This window comes from Vanessa cardui, chromosome 5, assembly GCF_905220365.1.
Source record: "Vanessa cardui chromosome 5, ilVanCard2.1, whole genome shotgun sequence".
In the NCBI taxonomy this organism is placed as follows: domain Eukaryota; kingdom Metazoa; phylum Arthropoda; class Insecta; order Lepidoptera; family Nymphalidae; genus Vanessa; species Vanessa cardui.
In genome coordinates, this window is record NC_061127.1 from 9,299,880 (window position 1) to 9,316,615 (window position 16,736).

Consider the following 16,736-nt stretch of genomic DNA (forward strand, 5'->3'; position numbering starts at 1 on the left):
ATTATAGCCTAGAAATTTTCGAATATATTTTAATTTTGACTTCGTGGACCTATCGACACATCACTAGTTCTACGGCTAATAGATGGTTTGTATTGTTGTGTTCCGGTTTCGAGGGTTAGTGAGCCGTAATTACAGGCATAAGGGACATCTTAGATCTCATGGTTGGCGGCACATTGACGATATAAGGAGTGGTTTATAGGTACATATTGCAGTGTCAATGTCTGCGGGTTGAGATATCATTATGTAAACCGTTACATACTATTCTAAAATAAATGTTCAATTCAAAATAAATACTTTTTACGCTCTTGCAGGTCTTATATATTCAGAGCGTATGGCGATTTCTGTCCTAATGGTTATGGTCACATTTTGAATTGCTTCAGTCGTAGTATGTGCAGAAAAATAAAGAAGACGATTTATTGAAATTTATATAATTTGATATAGGATCAATTTTTGAGAGCTGTAAAATAATACTGGCTGGTTACAGAGAATTAATTTATTTGACATTGAAAAGTCATTTGAAAAGTTTACAATGCAATGGAAAATAAAAATTTTCGCGGGCGACCTACTCGTTATTTATAATTAACACTTTTTAGTAAGCTTATGTTTTACAAAATTATTATATAAACTTAATTGAATCATGAATGATCATAAATCTTCAAATAGTCTTATCTAAATCTAATGGGATCAGATACGATATCAAATGAAATGTTGCTACACAAGTTATTCCATGACTCAGTAAATTTTGAGCAGTTTTCATGACGTAATATGCCTCCCTTTCTAACCATATGCGAATGCTTATTAAGCCACGAACTGTTTTGTATAATACCGTAAATGTAATAATACTTTTATGTATTACTATGTATCTTGGCCTCATACGGGCTTTAAATTGAGGAACGAATAAAATAAAAAAGAAGGTTTCTCTTCAAAAATATATGAATTATTAGTATATATAAACATTCCTTTTTAATCACTTTGCTTATTAATGTAAACCACATAATCGATTCGAAATTATACTATGTACTGATAATGATACTTTTTCTTGATAATCAAACAAAAACTATTTACATATCTCAGCATTGAAGCGACGACATTAATATTAAAACATGTGTCATAAAACTGTATTACAACCGAAATGTATAATATTTAGGTCATAAATTTCATCTCTGAATATTAAACACGCAAAGCAGTACACGTCAAGTCATTCAAGGATGTTACCAGTGCGGGCTGAAATTCTGAAACTAATTTCAACGATGATGCACCAGTCAAATTAATATCCTCAGAGCAAACACATCGACCGCGTTGAACAAGTTTAATTAGTTTAAATTAGAAAATAAAGTGTGTGTATTTAAGCAAATGGAATTGGAATAAAATAGCAATCATCATTAAAACATATTATGATGGAAATGAGACGTGATTCGAGTTTGACTTTCGCCGCGTCTAATATTTCACTCGTTAATCATAATAATTATTCGTCGTGTATTTTTTTTTAAATGTATGAAATGTTTATTTTTAGTTCGTGAAAGTCATTAGGTTCATGTAAAACTTTTTCTACTTTATCATCGAAACTTTTCCCTTACATTTTGATTTATTGTGGCATGGAGTGAATATTTTCAACTTTGAGGTGTTTTATTTTTATTGTAAGAAAATACTTTACATTTTTTTTAATTCTGTAAAATATGTATTAGTATTTTATTCTAACATACTCATATAAACAAGTAATGAGAGTAATCAACTACATTTCTAGTTTACCTTTCAGCGGATTCATTCGTCGAATTTTTAAATAAATATTTAATATCAAATATCTCATATGATAAGTGGTTGGTCCAATGGAAACTTTTATATGAAGCTATTTTACGTTGCAACAGGATATAGCTACAAGCAAACATTTTGAAATAACTTTATAAAGCTGGAGCGAACGTACGAGTTAAAATAATATGATGGAGTAAGTAAACAGACGGCTTGGAAACTGTGATGAGAAATTGTGTACAGTTCATCTAGACTGCAAAAATATTGTACAAATAGTTAACGAAACATGACTCGAGGAGCAAAGGGAAAATAAATGTAACGTAAACTTTGAAATATACATAAGCGAGTTCGTTCGTAATCTCGCTGCGTTTAACTTCACTCAAACTAATGTACACTTAATGAATTAAGTGTTAAATATAATTAGTGTCATCTGTCAAAGTTCGAAATTATTTTTTATGTGTATCTGTGGCGCGGTCGAATGACTCGGTTTATTTTTGAGCAGAGTTTTGACGTAATGCGTGTCTTTTTCAACCTTATGCGAAAGCTTATCAAGCTACAAACTCGTGTGTATGATTTCGTAAATGTAATAGTAATCAACTGTTATGTAATTATGTATCAAGCTACTCGTTACAACTTCACACGTAAACCTGTATTGAAAAAAAAGTATATAAAAAGAAAAACTTCTTCAATAAAAAAAAATATATTCAAACTTAAATTGTGATACTAGCTGGTAATAAAACATGCCGATTCATCAAAAATAAAAATAAATTACGAATAATATATAAGACACAACTAAGATGTGGAAAATATATCAGTAGAGCTACTACATGTATCATAAAAAAATTAATCTCCTGCTAATTATACGTATTAAAACAGTTTTCAACGTTAACGTATTAATTTTAATTTCATTAATATTAGAGACTAGTACATCCATGCCTTTGCCTGATGATGTTTCTTTGAGGCACACCATTTTTGATGCACTCTCACTAAATAGGACCAGATTAATAAAATTTCGAGTATATTTATATATTTCAAAAACAAATACTTTTAATACATTAATTTGATCATGTAATTATAAAACCATGATTATAAGCAAAGTTTTGATTATAAGAAAATAATTCCTAATAACCCGATCTTATTTTGAGTTTAAAATGAATCTTACTTCTTATTACTTTTTTTAAATGTTTCTTAATTCAAAGTGTAGCAAAATGGTAAAGTATGCAGTTACTAATATTGTATTAAAATATTATTAATTACAGTTTTTTTCGTAGGAAAACCTGAAAAATTATATGAACAATTTATTTTAATTTAAACATAAATATAGATTAAATGATTATGGTAGCCAGTGCTGTCTTTTAAAATTTATTTCAACAAGAAGAGGACATGTGCCAAAAAAACAGAATGTAACATCAAATTAAAGCAAAATCATTGGTCAAAATAGTATGAGATATGAATTTTTTGAATGAATGGTGATTTAAACATTGACGAAACTGTTCGAAATTTTGGAATTAAAATTAAAGTGGATATGCATACGTAGTTAAGTGGAAAAGTGGCGCATTATAAATAAAGACATATTAATTAAGAGCTGTTAGTATGGCACGGTCCGACTTCATTATCAGCAAATCCCATTCAATGCATAATTCTGAGGTTTGTTTTTATTAATTCCTTCTTCGATTAGAACTTAGGCTAGAGAGCTAATTATGCTACTTTTATATTTGAATTATTTCATAATCATTATATTTAAGAAGAACAGTTTAATTGATATAAATTAGCATATATAATAATTAATATGTTCGCACGAGTCCTTTTTAAGATCCAACATAAAAATTCAGCTACGCACCTTCACTTCGTATAAACGGGACAGGTACTCCTTTAATTAATTAAAAATATTCAACGTATATTATTCTCCGTTGTCCGTCCAATGATATTTTACGCTCTAAAAATGTTTCGAGTTCTATATGCTCACAAGTACATAATTATAATAAAGATAAGTAGAGTGCAAAAGTGTAGCAAAGAATACATAATTAATGTTGTAGTAACATGCACGTATTATGTTGTAGCATGCTTTTTTGTTTTATAAAAAAAACAATTGAAATCACTAGAAATCTCAACTATATTTTATATCATAGTACAGAAAATATTATACATTAAAGGTAAAGAGATTAAGGTCGCAACTGACCTGTATTACTGCAACGTAATGGAAGCTACTATGTATATAAAAGTGAGAATGTATCTTTACGTTCGCAGCGAACTTAAAGTGCGTTTTCAAATATTCTATGGTACGTTACCATTCAGTAAAGGTCAAAACACACAACAACAGCCTGTAAATTTCCCACTGCTGGGTAAAGGCCTCCTCTCCCTTTTAAGAAGTTTCGGAACATATTCCACCACGCTGTTCCAATGCGCGTTGGTGGAATATACAACAACAACAACAACAACAGCCTGTAAATTCCCACTGCTGGGCTAAAGGCCTCCTCTCCCTTTGAGGAGAAGGTTTGGAACATTTTCCACCACGCTGTTCCAATGTGGGTTGGTGAAATACACATGTGGCAGAATTTCTATGAAATTTGTCACATGCAGGTTTCCTCACGATGTTTTCCTTCACCGCAGAGCAAGAGATGAATTATAAAGACAAATTAAGCACATGAAACAGAGGTGCTTGCCTGGGTTTGAACCCGCAATCAGCGGTTAAGATGCACGCGTTCTCACCACTGGGCCATCTCGACTCGAATATACATGTGGCAGAATTTCTTTGACACATGCAGACTTCCTCACGATGTTTTCCTTCGCAGCCGAGCACGAGATGAATTATAAACACAAAATAATCACATGAATATTCAGCGATACCTGCGCATTTGAACCCGGGATCATCGGTCCAGACGCACGTGTTCTGACCACAGGGCTATCTCAGTTCAAAACACATGCATATCATAATTTGTCCTCAATAACTTTATCGTCTGACAGCTTCACTACGAATGTAAGTGGAACAATCGGCTCACAACTAGCACGTTTCATAGCAGACGCTGTGAGGTATCGCGCACGTTTCTGATTCTACGTTACGATAATATTTCAGATCAGCCACCATCTTTAGATACGAGATATGCGAATAAATAGGAACTTGTATAATCCTTCTTTTAGCGTCAGTCTGATATAATATTCTTCCTCGATCGTCTGTAAGTTAATGCGTAAATTATACGTCGGAGCGCGAACATCGTTGACGTGAAGTATTACATAATACGTATTTCAAAAGCTTTGTCTCTCTCCCTTTTATTGGCCGAATTCCCAGTTTCATTTTTACTCTGAGAGTCTTTATATCGTACGTCTTGTTTATAAAGTGTGACAGGGCTCGCGTACACTTTTTGTTTTTCCTCTGAAGTGGTATGTCGTTGTTTCTATCTTTACATAAGTAAGGTTCCACATAAGTGGTATACTTCTTTCATGACTTGAAAGGTTTTATGCACTTTAGTTTTCGATTACTTAATATAATATAAATATTGGACAACATCACATACATTACTTTGATCCCGATATAAGTAGCTAATGCACATGTCTTATGGAAAATCAGAAGTAACAGATACCAGAAATGCCCAGGCCCAAGGCAACATAGAAAACTAATAAACTTTTTCTACATCGACTCTGCCTGGAATCAAACCTGGGTCTTCGGCGTGACGTAGCCATGAAAACCGTTGTACATATTACTCGACCACGGAGGTCGTCTAATTTTAATAAACTTGATATATTTACATATTTATTAATCAGACGCTTGTTTACATACACAATAATAATGCAGGATCCATAACATGATATTCATAACCATTGAAAAAAAAATTGAATATTTGATGAAAACTGTTCCTTTTTCGATATAATTAATATTGCTCGCATTTTAATGAAATAATTAAATTTAGATTTAGGTGGGGGCGTGTAACAGCGTCCTCACTTATCCTACTCAGAGCCATTAGTGAATGGTCTCTCTAAGAATAGATGTAATTAAGGTATATTTATAAAATTAAGACAATTCTAAGTAATAATAATATAATGGTAGATTTTTTATAAAATAATCCTCCGAAAAAAAAAAAACGAACCATAATATATTCCATGTACATAAATATAATAATGAAATTATAATTCCTTAATTTATCTGATGTAATCTATTTCTCTTTTTTTAAATATTTTATTAAAATTGAATCTTTAATTCAAGTCAAAATTCATTTTTATAACAATTTTAACCATAGGTCAAAAGTCGAAATTCTTAAATCGGATAAAATATAAAATAGATAGCATTTGAGTTGCACCTGATAACTGTTTACAAAAACATACTAAGCTTGTTATTACTATTGCTTTGTTATGTATATTAACATATAATTCTCTTAAATATTCATGTCCTAAGTCACCAAAGTCCAATAATTTGTCTGTTGTAGTATAGTTTATGGAGTAAGTTGGTCATTGTTAAGATATCAATGTCAGTTTTCACGATTTAATCGACTTTGAAATTGAAGATATTGCACGATGTGTCTTTTTTGCTGGTAATCACTTATAAGGTGGTCAAATTGGATATTCTGTATATTCTGAACAGTAAGTTCAAAGATTACGTGAACGAATTCACTCATATTAGGTACATCGTCGAAATCTTCCAATCTCCACTAACCGTTGACCTAAAAACTCTGTTTGCGCTCAGTCGGTACGGATTTGCGGTTTTCCTTTTAGAGTATTATTATTTTGAACCTTTAAAGAAACACTTTGTTTTCATTCGGCTTTGTATTGTTATCGTATCGCTTAGGGTAATATACTTCAGATGTTCCCTCAGAATTTACATATATTTTTTGTTGTTGTTTCTTTTAGTAAAGTAAGGCTTCTTCTAGTCTTAAGGAGAAATTGATATTAAATAAATAATCACACATCATAACGCTAATACAGCGTCATGTGTATAACAAAACCCAACGGACTTGCCTCCTATATATGTACAATGTCATATACAATGAGGTTCTGGGCTCAAGCCTAAGGGCCGATAAAGGTTATTCTAATATAAATAATTCCCACTGTCAGCTGGAGACTGGAAGCTTAATATAAATTCCTGCTTTTCGTGCCTCGAAAAGCATAAAAACCCGGTCTTCTTGGATTTGTCGTACCATTGGATTATGAGAGCGAGGGAGTACATTTGTGCACTGTAATATTATGTCCTCTATAGTTAGCTAGCCTTTGAAATTGGCCGCCGTACCGATACGGGTCGGAATGATATCATCATCATTAATTATAAAGACATTGAAAACCAATTAAATTAAATAAAAATATATTTTTTGTTTCGTCGATTATCTTTTCGCAAATCTGTAATCGATACTCATCAATCACGTATCAAATTATTGTTGGTGATATAAAAAAAAATCGTTTTCGGTTTTTCATAAGGTATTTCAAGATATATCTGATATATATGATTATATATATTATCATAACAAAAAACATCCTATACACATTTTGATGTTGAAAATGAGGTAAAAGATTAATTCGAACGTCATGATATACGGCGAGCTGTTTGTAGAATTTTAAAATGCATTTTTAAAATTCGAATCTAACAAAATGGCGTTTGTAAATTAAATATTTTCTTGCATTTGATTTCAGTTTTCCTCTACAGCATTATAGTTACCAAGTCGTACTTTAACGGCAAGCAGTACGCTGGAGTCCAACATGTGGCAGGTAATCAATTACTCAAGAGTATAATATAAAGACTTTTATATTGGCTTCACTGGCTAAATCGATTTGATATCAGAAATTTAAATATAAATTTTTATTTTATTTAACAAATTATATTGGTAATTAAATAAAACACTTTTATATTCTGCAAAAATAAAATGACTGAATTATCATTGAATTAACTTGTGGTTAAATCTTCACTTAACCAACAGAAGGAGGGAAATCGATTTGGAAAATTCTTTTTTTGGTTTGAAGAGTTCCAAATTTGATGCTGTATGGTTTTATATTCAAATTTTATATTATTTTAATAATAAAAACTTATAACAATTCCTAATAACATAGGTTTTATACTTAGTACAGTGACCCTGATTACCAATCTTTAAACCCATTTATGGATCGAGAAAAACACTTTTTATTTACCTTAGAGGTTGTAAGGAAAATTTTAAATTACAAAATCCTTCTAAAATATTTTTCAATCAGGAAAAGGTGGTATTGGAATTAAAATATAAAGACTAAAAATCTTAAAACGAGTTTGATGTCCGCTGTACCGATTGCGGTCAGGGCGGCTATCCTCGACAGATAGACCAGCCAATTACGCTGAAGATACTGCTCACGTGAGTTTGCAAGCATATATGTTCTTTATGTCCTAACAGTCATAATCCGAGAGGACGGCAATATGAAAAGAATAAAATGAATTCAGAGTCATCAGAGGTGAGAGATTTTTCAACACCGACAACTTTCAAATTTCGTACCGCTTTTTCCGCTATTTCCTGGAAAAAACTGTCTGTATTTTTGGCCCAACCAAGGTTTCGAACTCTGAGACCTAGAGTTTTACATCGATATATACAACTAGCTGGACTAACGAGATGGCTACGAAGGCACTTAACAAATTATACGCTATACTAATATTATGAAGAAGTAAGTTTAATTTGTACGAACGTTTTCCATCGGAAGTTAGCATAACTAGTTAAGTACATAGAACATTTAATTTTCGCCAACTTTTAAAGTTTATTCATATAAAAATATTTTTAAGGTTATGTCTTCTTATAGGTATACATAACTGTATAGATTATAGACGAATAGTTTTTTAAATAGCATTTCTTTTAAATTTGTGTGCAGTAAAATCTTAAATGTTAAGCTTGATCCATTTTCCCTTATCTCACGGATCTGATATTTTTCGTGCTGGCTAAGTTCCGATGACAATGATTTTTTATGATAACCATGACCGAATTGGCTCCAGGCAAAGTAATTGCTTAAAGATTCTTATGGGTAATAGTAACAAGACCGTTCTAAGGTTCAGCGTAACATGATTGCTGCAATTGGTGGTATACCAACTAGCCACTCATCAGTTATTCTATCGCCAAATAAGAGTACTCAGTATTGTTGTATTCCGGTTTGAAGGGTGAGTGAGCCAGTGTAACTATAGGCACAAGGGACGTAACATCTTAGTTCCCAATGTTGGTGGCACCTTGACGATGTAACGAATAGTTAATATTTCTTACAACTTCATTGTCTATGGGTGATGTTGACCACTTACCATCAGATGGCCCATATGCTCTTCCGCCAACCTATAAAAAAATAATAATAATTGGAGTTGGCTTAAATTACTTAGAGGTATTTACCCGAGATGGCTAAGTGATTAGAACGCAAGCATCTTAACTAATAGTTGCGGATTCAAACCCAAACTAGTACCACTGAATTTACATGTGTTTATATTTGTATAACTAATTCATGGCGGTATAGGAAAACATCGCGACGAAACCTGCATGTCTAATATCAATTAAATTCTGTTCCATATTACGTAACCAACTACCATCATTGGAGCAGCATGGTGGAATAAGCCCTATATTTCCGAACCGATACGACATGGGAACCTTCAAGAAAAGAGCCAACTCCTTACTTAAAGGCCGGCAACGCACCTGCTAGCCCTCTGGTGCTGCAGATGTCCATAGGCGGTGGTAGTCACTTTCCATCTGATGAGCCTCTTGCTCGTTAAATTAATTAAATATAAAAAAGGCTATTACTATTTAATTGTGAATCCCATTAAAAGTGCTGCCTTTAGATCACTACTGCACTCTGGGTTGACTTCTGACAAGAAAACATATATGCGTATACAAGAAAATTTGTATACGCATTAATAATGATAGCTCGCTCTAAAGTCTAGTATGACAAAGATGGTATTCATGTTATATTTACTATGTTATACGAAGAATGTTACAAATTATATTATGCTAGTCTTGCACGGTACACAAAATGCAGGATAGTACTGTCGTCGACGAGAGCTCCTTATAAGGAACTAAATTGTCACAAGCATTTATATCATATTATAAATATGTTGATGTAATGTTGTTGTATGTAATGTTACAAAATGAGTTACTTACTTTCAAAGTTTATTTACTAATTTTTAGAACCTTTTAAATAAGGTAGCTATTAAAATGATTTTACTAATGATTTCTTACATACATACGATAAAAATATAACGCACTTCATGTATAACTCTTATGTATCATTTATAAAAACTTATGCTTGAAAATCAACAAATACTAAGGTTACATAATTTTATCACTAATATAATGCTGTATACCATACCATAGGATAAATAAAGTTATAGATAACTATGGAATCTTAGTGTGGAAACGTATACCGTATTCCAAGATGGATGTATTGACTTTGCGAAGTGAGAATCTAAGTGTTATAAGTTTACCTTTCAACTTCATGTCTACAGAATAATTGGCAATGTTTTGCCATAATGGTATATAATATAAGTACCTAGATGCCTCTCGTTACACGAGCTTCGACAACTATTCAAAAATGGAACACATTCTTAAAAAAAATTATACTTAGTAGTATTATGTGCCTGTCGTTACATGGCCTTCATATACTCAATAAAAACACACTTCAAGAACACAATAATACTTTGTGTTGCTGCTTGCCAGTAGAATATGTGATAAGTGGTTTAAATCTCTGCCACAGAGATTTTATGTATGTTGATATATTCCTTAAATAATTAAGTTCTTTTATGATAATTGTGGATACATTTCTTTTTATTTTCACGGATAAAACTTGAGGTAAAAGCTTTGTCATTAAAATCAAAGTCACATATCATGTCAATGTTCAAACGTAAAAAATGAAACAGTTTAAAAAAAATCTGTATACAAAAATAACAGTTTCATAAACATACGAAACTGTCTGATGTTGGTGCCAAGCACAAAAACATAATCTTAGTCACACAAGGAGAGATAGTTATCCCATATTGAAATGAAACAGCGAATAATAAGACAGATTATATGGCTAATTAATTATTATTTATAGTAAAATCTTTTTTCCGAAATTATCGTTAATTGCTCACAAAATTAATCGTATTGTTTTAAAATAATTATTCTGTTTATTCGAGGTTTAATTTCAACAATAATAAATTGCTCGCCGGTTTTATAACTGTTCGACTCAAATTAAGGTAAATTTACTCTTTAACCAAGTTATTTAACAAAAGAAAAATAAACATATTTCGTAGAAAACGTTGTATAGAAATAAATAAGGGTTTCCGTTAAACGGAATGTTTTTGAATTATTTATTTACATAAACGTTATGGAGATAAAAATCTTTTAAAATGGTTTTTCTTTGACTGTTCGTTGTGTTTTGTTCATTTTATGGTTTGGAAAATTGTGATTATTGTTCTATAACTATGTGAACAAAACATGAGGTATGTAACAAGTACTGGTGATATATTTTGGCTTTGAGCGGGCTTGTCTGAGTGGGTAGAATATCACTAGTTATTCTACCGCCAAAACATTAAAAAATGTGTTGTGCTGTTCCGGCTTGGATGGTAACAATGTATTTAGAGAAACCAGTGATTTACTAGAACTACTTTAAAGATGCAATAGCAGTGTAAAAGGTTATTTAATATTATTATTTATATAGTACGAGAAAAAGAAATAGGAGATAGGGGTATGCAAAAAATATAAATAGCGTAGATAACAAAATCATATAGAAATATTTTATAATGTGAGTATTGCTAACACATAAACATAGATACACATAATTTAAACTTAGATATTTTAATTCCAATGCGGAAAATCCTTTAAAACACAATGGTGGGTCAAAAATTGTCGCTATTTATTTTTAAAATTAATTCCGCTAATTAGAAAAATGATTAAGAAGAGCAGTTAATTATTGCAGCTTCGTTCGAATGAAAAACTCAATCTTGTTTCGCTGGCTTACCGCATTGAAAGATCAAAGATTAAATAAAATCTTATTTAAACTATACTACGTATTTTTAGAATCAACGATAACAAAACAAAAGGAGTTGTTTCGTTGCGTTCGTATAACAGCAACAAATTTAATTTTAAAGTTACTAAAGCAATTGAATTATTGTAAATACATCGTACTATTGCTGTACAGTCAGAGTAAAAAACCTTCGTCAGTTTTCAAATGAATTCCTTTATCAAATCGTAAACTCTTAGTACCTTTTGAAACTAAAACACTAAACAGACAACTGCATATAAAATGAAACTGACTTACATAGTACTCTTTGCTAGACGTGACTTATAATGACAATGCGACGCATTATGTCATTCTCAATCGGTAAAGCAGATTATCGCCCATATCGCACACGAAAATAGATCTTAAGGTGACAAACCTTTTCTTACCCCGACTGTACATAATACAACTATAGTCAATGTGTATCTGTGATCGCTCCTGGACTAAGGCCTCATAACCTTTTGAGAAGATTTGTATTTTATTCCAAATTTAAAATATTTTTTCAATACGGGTTGGGGTGTATACATATGTACACATATGATAAAACGCACACATGCAAGTTCCCAAGCGATGTTTTCCTTCATCAGCAAGCACGATTTTAATTATAAACGCAGCTTAAGCACATGAAAATTGAGAGGCGGTCTTTGAACCTATAATCATCAATTAAGATTCATGAATCCAAATCAAAATTAAGTCAGTATTCGTGTAAAATTTACAATAAAACAATTTTAAACCTACAATACTTCAATTCTATCACCGTATCGAAAAGCAGCTTCCAGCAGAATTAAATGACAAGAAACGCACATAGTTTCTCTTTTAAAACAACCCACATTGATGATCAGTCCTGCGGTGGACCCAACACCTTTTTCTTCTTCTTCTTGTTTCTTCTTCTTTCTTTGATAGGCCGAAGGGAAGGTATTTCAACGCGACTAGAGATAGTATCTTTAAAAGACCAATGGATATATTGATTCACAACACAATAACTTTACATAGAATTGAATAAATCCTTAAACTACAATGTCTTGTTAAAAAACCCTAACGGTTTATTCTTTCACAACTATATATCTAGTCTTAAAAATAATTAAATATTAAGTTAACAGTTTCGTTATTGTGATATAATTTTTTGTTAGTAATCTCGACAATGATTGTCCAATTGCGTAGAAGATATTATAGAGCTGAAGAGAGTACGCAGTTGATAGTGCAAATGGAAGACATACCAATAGTACAAGCAAAGTTGGGGTGGTGAAGAAACACTTTTAAATTTGAATACATATTTGTAGAACTGCCGACGAAATGAGAATTTCTTGGATAACATAACAAACATTTTATCACCAGTTTCATGCGATACCAGGAACTCATGATCTATACAGAGTATTACACAATTAAAATAAAAAACAAAAAACGTTATGATATCAATTTCATCGTAAAAAATACATGACGATGAAAGCAAACAAAAAAATATGTATAATATTTGATTTGGGTTATTGGCGGCAACAGGCGGCCATTCTTTAATATCCATTACTGACCTAAAATTAATTAAAATGCCTCGTGCCGCAGATGGTTATGTATTTTTTAGATATCGTTGGTATTTCATCAAAGCTGACTTATAAAATAACTGTCGTTGAAATATTATTATTTGATTATTTTATAAGTCGTTTCTCTAATAAGTTAAAGTGGCATTAGTTAAGCAGTTTATTGTATTCAATTTTGTTTATAAACAATATGTTGTGTTCAGTCAAAATTTTACATGATGATCCTTTTTAAATATACGTAATAAAACTGATGTACCGATACATATAAGTTTACATTCTCTTATCTTCACTATTAATAATTTTATTATTATAAGCAAGAAACGTATTTGTAATTAGCGCTCTTTTAATTTGTTTTTGTATTGAATATCATATTATGTGTTATATGATTGCTTGTTTGTTTGTACTTTATGCATTTTAATTTCGAGCAGTTTCATTTTGACGGTCTAGAGACTAGATATGACTCTAGAGATCCTGAAGTTCAGGGTTCAAGCCCCAGAACGTCTAATGAGTCTTTGTATTTACGCCCAAAAAGGTTCCTCAAAAAAGGTTTTATTTTTACGTTATAGTTTATAGTTTCAATATAGGTTCTATGTAGACCTTTTCTACCCATTAAAACCCACCCAATCCTGGGTAGCAAAATGAAAGTTTCGTTGTTTGTTCCCATCAATCATCAAATAATGTTATCACGACAACATTTACGACTATGTTAATTACGTAACACAATTTTGACCGTCATTATAGAAACTTTCGTTTCCTGTGGGAATAAGTCCAATAATGTTGACTTGGTGAACAATCTAATGAGCGATCACGAGTTTTACTGAAAACCTACATATGTTTTTGGTATTGCGTGACATTCTGCTTTAATTCTATAGTGAAAATAGGCCAACGAAAGAAAGTCACCAGCATACATACACATTGACTACGTATGAAATAAATTTAACGTCGTTTTTTATAAAATAAATTAAAAAAGTAACTATTGAGTTTCTTGCCAGTTCTTTTCATATAATCTGTATTCCGAACCGGTGGTAGCTTCACTTAATATTGTTTGTTAAATGGCGATCCAAAATGTCTTGTAAAAGCCCACTTGAATTAAGTATATTTTGGTTTTGATTTTTGAATATTAATCATTCCTTAAAACAGCAATGTACCACCAACTATTGGAGCTAAGATATTATTTCTCCTGTACTTGTTAGTCTGGCTCACTCGTTCTTCAAACCAGGACAAAACCATACTGAATATTGTTGTTTGGCAGTTAAATATACGTTGAATCGGTAATTAATAATAAATATTTATGTATGCAATAGTTTTATTACTGTAAAGTACGAGAATATTACGAATACATAAACATAAAATACTCTTAAACTCGTCATGATTATACTTAATGTCCTTTATAAGTCGCCGTGGTAATACATAAAACTAAAAGTAATGAAAAGTCATAATAAAAACGTATACTATTATTACATTATAGATTCTCGTTCGCAGATAAATTTCATTTCATTTCGTGGTAAATATTACTTCATATTCTATTTGATGACATATTTTGAAAATTGAAACAATATTTTTCAGACTTTTTTCTTATTGTTATAATTTAATTCTAAGATATTAAGGATTCATCTCATCGAATTCAATAAAATAATGATTACAATCTTCAATTATAGCGTGATATGAATTAGAAAATACATACCACAAATAAAAAATAAATTATCAACTAGAGTTACACATAATATATATTTGTAAAATTGCATGTATCACACATAAAATATATGTACATTGTACATCCATTAATCACAAATCCTGGTTACTTCGATAGTATATTAATTATCTTCGTATTATTATCTTATAGTCTTAAGGCATATTACTTTAAGTAACACTACAGGATATTCAAACAGTTTTCGTTCCACAAACAAGAGCTGTCTGGTCTATTTATAATCTTGGAGCGCGAGACTTCCTTCGCGATGTTTATAATATATAAAATACATTTGCTTTAGTATATATTTATAATCTACATTCAAAATTATATATAGATTATTTTAATATAAGCGGTGACAATTACTGTATAAACACAAAAAGTAAAGGTTAATATAAACACCAAATTCCGCAGATAATACATCACATCCGTGACAATGTATTTGATTCTACGATTTATAAGTATAGTATTAATTTAGTTATAAATTTAATTTCAGGAAAGAAGTTTATATTGATAGATTATATAGTATCTACGTCCTGTTATTACAGTCAATCGTATCCTATAACACAACTATTTTAAAATACTTCAACGTACTAGAAAAATATTTTTGTTAAAACAAAAATTAATGATAATAAAATTGCATCAAGTGAAATGAAGATAACGTAAAAAAATCATACTCACACTATCAAACACCAAATAACACATACGCACACACAAACAAACAAATATAAACATTTACAAATAATTTATTAATTTATACATAATTCTTATTCATTAACATAATATTTTATTTTCATGTTGTAACTCTTATGTACATACATATATTGTGAAATCAGTTTAGGATTAACTTGTTACTATTTGTAACGGTAAAAATGAAACTGAATGCCGTTAATTACTTTTCAATAAATAAATGAACAATATTCAAGTTTTAAGGCTTATTTTATCTAATTGAAGCATATACGTAGTTATATTTATAATTGTATAATTCTCATAAAGGCCATCCGTGCAACCTCTCTTTTGTTCTCAATGAATTGCTGGCAATGAGTGAAATTCATTCAATCGAATGTGTTGCGGAATTTAGACACAAAGCGTTAAAAAATCATCAAAGGCCTTTTATCGTGGCAATTTAACTCGGATCGCTCAGGAGCGATTCGCAAATTTCGTATCATACAATGTAAAGATTTTTTCTCTAACGATTTTATATTCGCTTTAGGAATCTATAACATTAAATGCTTAAATATATACAAATATGAACTAAAACTAGTTACTGTATAAATCTTGACCGCGTGGAATGGTGGCAAGAATGCTAGCAGCATTTCCCCGTTTAATCACAATTCCGATTCTCTGGGCAAAAAACGAACCAGCCCTCCTGTCACCAGTGGAGGCAATGAGGCGATATACTTTTTTAGGAACCTAGTAAGAATTATTAATAGTTTTATTATTTTAGCCGCAGACCATGAGCTCAAATCTAGACAAACGTTTGAGATTTTTGTTGAAAGTCTGCATCTGTTCTAATTCTTTTTTTTTATGTCTGAAATTGAATGCTAATATTATGAGGGAAATTATTCCCTTCATTACTAAATATAATAATATAGATAATAAATACAATAATAATAATTTACAAACTGTTACTGCATTTGATGGTGTTAGCAAGAACGAAACTGTTTATACATTTTTAATAATAGGCTAGCTTTGTAGGTCCCAAAGTATCGACTTCAACTTTGTGAGCGTACAATGGTTGCTTTAAACCAATACTGCTATAATAATAGGGTGATTTATTTTGATTTCAACTTTATAAGGAACATATAAATACATTTTAAGAAATACTA

At 30.9% G+C, this 16,736-nt stretch overlaps 1 protein-coding gene across 2 annotated transcripts in view; it reads right to left on the reverse strand.

Annotated features, from left to right (window-relative positions):
- The window catches only part of LOC124530091, an 89,203-nt gene that overhangs the window by 32,404 nt on the left and 40,063 nt on the right, over nucleotides 1-16,736 (reverse strand). The gene's annotated exons all lie outside the window — the stretch shown is intronic.